Raw genomic sequence first — 8,620 nt, forward strand, 5'->3', positions numbered from 1 at the left:
TCAAGAGAAGTATCTCAAAGATTGCCTGAAGAAGTTCGGTATGCAAGACTGCAAAGGCTTCACGACGCCAATGCCAGCCAAACATCATCTGGGTCCCAACGATAATGGTAAAGAGTTCGATCAAAAGGTATACCGCTCCATGATTGGTTCCTTACTTTATCTATGTGCATCTAGGCCAGATATTATGCTTAGTGTTTGCATGTGTGCTCGATTCCAAGCGGCACCAAAGGAATCGCATCACTTAGCTGTGAAGCGAATTCTTCGATATTTGGCTCACACCCCAACTCTAGGATTGTGGTATCCAAAGGGCTCAGAGTTTGATCTGGTTGGAGCTGGATCTTGCTACGCTCAGCTTCTGTGGATGAAGCGAACACTCAAGGACTATGGCATTCATCTGAAGCAAGTGCCACTCTACTGCGACAATGAAAACGCCATCAAGATTGCCAACAACCCAGTTCAGCACTAGAAGACAAAACACATTGAAATTCGTCATCACTTTCTCATAGATCATGCTGTGAAGGAAGATATTGATATCATACACGTCAACACTGAAGAACAATTGGCAGATATCTTCACCAAGCCCTTGGATGAGAAGAGATTTTGCAAGTTACGGTGTGAGCTAAATATCTTGGAATCCTCAAATGTCCTGTGATCAGGCACACATCCTAACACTTATGCATATTGATGACTTAGATGTGCAACACATGAAGTAAAGTATATCTTTAATCAATGAAGACATACATTCTAAGTGTGAATACATTAATGTGGAATTTGACTTCGGAGCGCCACGATAATTGTGCGTCGTGTCTGAGTCTAAAACTTCCTATACGGTGGGTAACACCACCACCAAAGGTTCTGTTTGAAGTGTTTCACTCATGGCGTTACATTTACTATGTCTTCACATTTGGTTTGACTTCAATCTCAGCATGTCTTCATAATTATCTTCACTATGTTGATTATATATATATATACTAGTGTTCTGTCCTCTACAGCATTCACTTATAACTATGTCTTCGTGTTGAATCTTTTGAACTAAGTGAATGTGATCAGACCCTAACCTCTCTATGCTTTCTATCTCAAACTCTATCTCTCCAAATCATATGCATTCTATTAAAACTGTCGAATGTCTTCTCTGCGTCCTTGTCAGCAGAAGATACAGAGACAAACATTAAGTCCGTTTTCAATGCTCATTCCTTCACCTGAAATCCGGAGAAGTGGGAACGACCACCCAACAATCCAGGCGTGCGTGGGACGTGGAACAACCTCCAACATGCTGCATGATGGCCACGTGTTCCTCAGATGTGAATCGCCAGGGGCACCTATGTAATAACACTGAGCCGCCCCTGTACCTATAAATGCACGCCTCACCGCAGTCATTATCTCTTCTTCCACTCTCACACGAACCCTAGTGCCACCGCTAGCCCTCGACGACGCCGGCGACGAAGCGCTTCGCTGCCGCAACCTCTCCGACGTCGTCTTCACGCCGACCGCGGACATCGTCTTCTCCGCCGTCGCCGTAGGTGTCCTCCGTCACCAAGTTAGGGCACAGACGATCGAACTGCTCGGCCTCCTCTTCCACTCCGTCTAGCAGTTCCTAGTGTGGTAAATAAAACTTCCTTTTTACGGCCCCTTTGATCCTACAGATTCGTCACTTTCTGCCACAAGTAGTTTATGTTCACACATGTTGGATCCACTTTATACAGCATCTCATATTATGCCTAGTATGTTCACTTATGCTTCACAAAGCAGTTAGATTCCTCACTTGTACTGATCCATGGATTCGTACAAATCTGGAACCAACTCCTTATCTATGAGTGAATGTCTTCGCACAATGAGGTCAATGTCTTCTAAACTGATTTATCTTCAAAATCTTCTGAGAATGCATATGACCTCTTCCCCTTCCCTCGCACCTTAATGCTGTCACAGGTACATGTCCATGGGAGAATCCCTTGGTTCTCATAATCTGCATTCATTTGCAGAATTCTTACAGCATCATATAAATTCTCCCGAAGCCAGTTCTTGTTTGTCCAGCAAGCGAAAACCTTTGAAGCCTTTGAATGTATTGAAGCCTTTCAGTTTAAAGTTCATGGCTTCGGAGAAATCTGCAAGAAAGGGAGGCAGACAGCGTCGTGGGGGAAGATCAAGAGATTTGCCTGATGACCTCTCAGAGCTTTACAAGACAGATCCTGAAGAGGATTACAATCAGCGCAAGACCCGAATCCAATGAATTCGAAGATATTGGGCAGAACAATGGTTCAAATACCAGTTTGTGACCCAAGAATATGCTGAGAAAAATGCCATCAAGCGACCGTGGGGAGACATCCTATACAAGAATCTTCAACCCAGGTCCAGAGAAGAAGCCATTGAACAAGGCTTCTATCTCTGCATGGTCCATGGGCCACAGCCTGCAGATGCACACCCATCGTCACTACTATGGTGCCGTGATGGCAATCTGTTCAAGCGCAACTTCCAGTTTGCCAAGAACTCAGCGAAGCAAAACAAGAAGTCTTTGGGATTAGACTTCAACCCTGGTCCCTCTGCTCCCCGTGCCGATGGAACTCGCGAAGCTGAACCCAATCTTCTTGGGCCCTTCTACAACTTGGAAGGTCTCATCACTCATATCGTGGTTCAAGGGACAGCCGTGAATGAGCCTGCAGATGACGCTGAATCAGATGAAGCGCCTACAGCGCCGAAGCCAAAGAAACTAAAACAGTCAAAAGCTTCAAAGCCTGCCTCTGCACCAAAAGTCTCACGGGCGAAGCCACTGGCCACTGCACCTCCTGAAGACAGTGTGCAGTCTGAAGACTTGTCACGCGTCTCCAAGCCCCAGAAGGTCAAGATGCCTCTGCCACACACCGGCCAAGAATTGACAGCTGGTGCTATTCTACGCAACGATGCCATCGATCTGTCCAGTGATGAAGATCTTGCAGATGACGCTCTTGAGCAACTGATCAAGAGCAAAGAAGAAGCAGAAATCTTCAACAATTTGCCTCTCTTTGATGTGGCAATCATCCACGACTTCATTGATGAGTGGTTTGAAACGCCCAACCTCAGCTTTGAAGACCTGCAACTTCCCATTGGTCTTAGTGTCGCCTTCCATGGCGCCATTGCTTCAGAGCTAGCTCTAGCTCAGCGCATCGTCAAACTGAAGCAGGAGATTGACTTTGAGAAAGCTCGGTTCCAGAAGCATATGGCCAAGCTCAGCATACAAGAGGTCAAGAACTTCAAGCTCATGCTGCACGAGCTTAAAGAAGCCTTTCTCAAGAAGCGTGAAGAAGCTCAAGGTTCTCGTGAGCGCATGAAGAGCCTGGCTGACAAGTGTGTGCAAGCCTACAATGAGGCTGAGAAGCGCAAGGCCCTTGGGCGTCCTGGCATCGACCCCAGGATGGCTGCAAAGAAGAAGAAGAAGCCCGCTATGACCGAACCCGACGCACCAAGGCAGGAAGCAGATCCCATTGTCTTCCCAACTAGCATGACTGGCTCGAAGCCAAAGGCAAGGTCAACCGCCTCAGAGCTGAAGAAGACAAGGACTGCTGAGGCTGAAGCCAAAAAAAGAAAACATCCTGAAGCCTCTGCTACTGCTCCCTCCAAAAAGAAGCGGAAGACCAAGAAGGAACGGGCTGCTCCCACAGAGCCCTTAATTGTTGAACCCATCTCCATGGTTCGCCCTGACGCTGAACCTCAAGAGCATCAACTGACTGTCCATGAGCCTGCTTTCATAGAGGCTCATGAAGTTGACGACTTTCCAGTAGCTGATCCCATCGCTGCTGAAGACATTGGTCACCATGACCATGTTGAAGATGATGCAGTTCTTTCTCAGCTCGAGCACCAACAGGTATCATCGCCTGTGCTAACGCACAGCGATCTCATCAGCATTGGTCGTCCTCTAATGCCAATTACTCAGGATGCCTCATGGGCTGATTGCCCACAAGCACAGGAGGAAGATGACTTTGAGGCCCAGCCAACTCCAACTCCACAGGCGTCGCCAGCATTACGCAGGCTTCGCAAAGGACCAAGGCCTCCAGTCTCTGCGTCTGAAGCTAATACTGCTGAAGACATTCCGGCTGCATCAGCCGATGAAGAAGAAACCCCAAAAGCTGCTACTCCCCCGTCCCACCAAGAAGCTGTTCTCGAGGAGAACATGACTGTGACCGACCCTCCAGCTCGTCAAGTGGAGGTTGAGAATCTTGAGGCTGCCACCGACGCCACTGACGCTGTCATGGCTGAAGCCAATGTGGAGCCTTCACCAACCCAAGCACCAGAAGTCAGCGAAGCCACTGATGCTACTGCTTCTATTCCTGCGCCTGCTGCTGGTCCTCAGTTTGACTATCATGTTAAGCACCGGCCTCAGGTACAGAAGCCAATCCCAAGATTGCCCAGGTTTCCAGGTCCTGCATCAGCACCTGGATCCTTCAATGTCAATGGCTTCAAAGCAGACAACACCTTCTTCAATAGCTCCAAGAACCCCTACTCAAGGGAAAGAATATCTTCTGATCGGTTCTGGAGCTATCCGCAGCGAAGCTATTACTCCTGCATTCTGTACAATCAAGGTCGCATCTTCCCACATAAGCGTCTTGACATCGAAGCAATAGCTGATCTGCCCTGTCTGGAAGAAACTCTGGATTGCTTCAAAGAGGTTGGATTGCTGCCGTTTGTCACTGACCAAGAGCACTAGAATGAAGAGTTGCTGCTCCAATTCAATGCCACACTTCACATCCGTGGGTACAACAGAGATCCGAAGAGTTGGGTCCTGGAGTGGATGACAGGAAATGTTCATCACGAAGCCAAAGCCTTTGATATCATTGAGCTCACTGGTCTGCCCACTCCTGGCGATCTCTACGAACCTGGCTGTCAGCTTCACAGTGAAGCTATGGAGAGCATTTTTCAGAAACCTGAACCAAACATGAGTCAGATGCTTAATATGATGAAGCCATTGCCACAAGAAGCTGCATATCCTAAGAAGTTCCTTGTTGAAGACCTTGAGTATCTGCCAAGGACTATTTATCACATCATAAGGTGACTCTCTGGCCCATCAAAGAACATTCTCCACATGCCAAGCTGGAAGGTGCAATGAAGACTTTGGTCTTCTATATTCTTCATGGCAAATGCTTCAATGCACAGGACTTCTTCATCCGCCAACTTGCTGCATCAGGCTCTGATCTATTTGGCTTGAAGTTCTACGCTCCATGGATAATGCGGCTGATTAAACTCCACTCCGCTATCTCATATCAGCCATCTGCTCGCAATCATCGGATCTTTCTGTCTGATGTGGATATGTCTGTTGAAGCCATTTATCCTGAGCCTACCAAGGAACCTCTAAGTCTTCAGAATGCGGAGCATCAAAGTTTTTCTCAGAACATTGAAGGAGTTGAAGCAGTCACTCGTGTGTATCCTTTGGCTGGAACTACAGGTGCACCACATCCTGCCCTTACTGAAGCCACCGATAGCGCAATTGCCCAACGACCCAAGAAGCGCACTCGTGTTCTCAATGACCGAGAGCTTCTGGTGGCTCTTCATCAGAAACAAGATAGGCATCATGACTGGCTGAAGCGCCAAATGCAAAGCCTTTTGTGGATGTCAACCGCATTCGCAATCTTGCCACCAAGAATGCCTTTGTTGCCCATGAAACCTCTCGACGCACATGGAAAGGGCTGACGCCGATGTGCTCTGAAGATGATCTTCAATAGGATGGCTTCTCTGAACGCTTTAAGTTTGACTCCACACCTCCTCGCAGAGCAGTGCTGCGACGAACTCCGTCTCTTGAAGACTCTGAGTTCTCTTCCTCTGCTGCAACTGTGAATGCCAGAGTGATCGAGGACGAAGACGATGCTACTTCACCGCCACCTCCTTCAGCACACTTCGACACTGCTCCAAGTTCTTCTGCACCGCCGAACACCACCGACGACCCTGCTGCTTCACCTACTCTTCATGGGAACGAGTAGATGCTCTATGTCTTCAAACCTTTTTGGTCCTGACTGACAAAAGGGGAGAAGCATAAAAGTTTGATAGTCTTCAAGCGGGTCCATATGGGCGGTTGCTTTACATTTTGCTTCGTGTTTACAACTCTCGTTTTGATACATTTGGTTCTTTGAGTTGTAACACTTAAACTCGATGGTCGTCTGCTACTTATTTGCCACTTTGTGATGCGATGATAAATTCCGCATGTGTGACGATAAATTCCGCACTTAGGTCATTTTGGCAGACATCCATTTTCCATTATGCATGTCATTATCTTCACATACCTTCACATGCATAGTGGATTGTCATCATAAGTTGAAGAGGATCTCCACAAGCACAACCTGCCATGTGCGTTTGCATTCCAAAAGCAAATTACTTATATGCACATCTTCAGGGGGAGCCCTCACAGCTTATGAAGACAACTCCCTATCCTCTTACAATTTCACATATTATATTCCCGTTGAAAACTTCAACTAGTTTGTCATCAATCACCAAAAAGGGGGAGATTGTAAGTGCATCTAGTGCCACCCCTAGTTGGTTTTGGAGTATTGACGACAAACCTAGTTGAGGGACTAATGTGTTTGTGAGAATTGCAGGATAACACAGGTAGAAGTCCCTCATTGATTCGGTTTTCCCACCAGAGATGACCCCTAAAAATGTATGAAGACATTGATGTCAAAAGTGGTTTATGAAGATATTCTCATTGAAGACTATGACAAGAGAAGACATCGCATGAAGCCTATGGAGCTTGAAGACTTAGATCTTTCGTAGTTTTATTTCTTCTTTGTTGAGTCATAGGAACCACCGTACTGTTAAGTGGGGTCCAAGAGAACCAATTAGAATGACTAAAGTGATGCCAAAATCTATGTCTTCGAGTGAAGACTATGAGAGCGAATCTTGTCCAGAGTCGGACAAGTCAGCTTTGCTTGTAGCCCAAGTAAAGTTGCCGTGTGAGTTTGAAATCTGACCGTTGGAACATGTGTCAGTTCCTTAGTGACCCAGGGTCATTTCGGACAAATTAGGTCGGGTTGCCTAGTGGCCATAAATAGCCCACCCCCTACAACCATAAACGGTTGGCTGCTCAGAGTTAAAGTACGACTTTTGTCGTTTGAGAGCAACCCACCTCGAAGCCTTTGAGAAAGAATTCCTTGCGAGGATAAAGCCCTAACCACTCAGAGCCAAAGAGTGTTAGGCATCACTTAAGTCTTCTTGTCTGTGTGATCTGAAGACTTATTACACTTGAGGACTGTGAATCCTCCAGCCGGTTAGGCGTCGCGTTCTGAGCATCCAAGAGACACTGTGGATCGCCGGTGAACGAAGTCTGTGAAGGTTTGGGAGTCTACCTTGAAGACTTACCAGAGTGATTGGGCGAGGTCTGTGTGACCTTAGCTAAGGGGAGTACGGTGAGGACTGGGTGTCCTGAGCTGCGTGTTTAGGACTGGGTGTCCGGGACTGTGTGTCCTTAGGTTTAAATACCTAGCCGCCCTAACCAGATATACAGTTGTCACAGCAACTGGAACTGGTCCAACAAATCATTGTTTTCAACGAGTCACCGCTTTCATCCTTCCCTTCCCTTTACTTACTATTGGTCCTTGTGAAGTCATTGTATGATTGCACTATATTTTGTCTTCACTGAGTGACTGTGTGTTCTGTTTGGCTTCGTAATATCTTCCTACATGATCCTCACTACATTGCTGCTATTAGTTATTGTGCTTTCACTTCATTGAATACTTGACTATGGCTTGCCTAGTGTAGTCTACCTTCCGCTGTATGGTAATAGGTTCATTTCTATCGTTTGTCTTCAAAACTTCCACGTTTTGAAGACTTTTATAAAAATCGCCTATTCATCCCCCCCCCCAGGGTCATTTTGGACAAATTAGGTCGGGTTGCCCAGTGGCCATAAATAGCCCACCCCCTACAACCATAAACGGTTGGCTGCTCAGAGTTAAAGTACGACTTTTGTCGTTTGAGAGCAACCCACCTCGAAGCCTTTGAGAGAGAATTCCTTGCGAGGATAAAGCCCTAACCACTCAGAGCCAAAGAGTGTTAGGCATCACTTAAGTCTTCTTGTCTGTGTGATCTGAAGACTTATTACACTTGAGGACTGTGAATCCTCCAGCCGGTTAGGCGTCGCGTTCTAAGCATCCAAGAGACATTGTGGATCGCCGGTGAACGAAGTCTTGAAGACTTACCAGAGTGATTGGGCGAGGTCTGTGTGACCTTAGCTCAAGAGGAATACGGTGAGGACTGGGTGTCCTGAGCTGCGTGTTTAGGACTGGGTGTCCGGGACTGTGTGTCCTTAGGTTTAAATACCTAGCCGCCCTAACCAGATATACAGTTGTCACAGCAACTAGAACTGGTCCAACAAATCATTGTCTTCAACGAGTCACTGGTTTCATCCTTCCCTTCCCTTTACTTACTGTTGGTCCTTGTGAAGTCATTGTATAATTGCACTATATTTTGTCTTCACTGAGTGATTGCGTGTTCTGTTTGGCTTCGTAATATCTTCCTACCTGATCCTCACTACATTGCTGCTATTAGTTATTGTGCTTTCACTTCATTGAATACTTGACTATGGCTTGCCTAGTGTAGTCTACCTTCCGCTGCATGGTAATAGGTTCATTTCTATCGTTTGTCTTCAAAACTTCCACGTTTTGAAGAC

This window comes from Triticum dicoccoides, chromosome 6A, assembly GCF_002162155.2.
Source record: "Triticum dicoccoides isolate Atlit2015 ecotype Zavitan chromosome 6A, WEW_v2.0, whole genome shotgun sequence".
Taxonomy (NCBI): Eukaryota; Viridiplantae; Streptophyta; class Magnoliopsida; order Poales; family Poaceae; genus Triticum; species Triticum dicoccoides.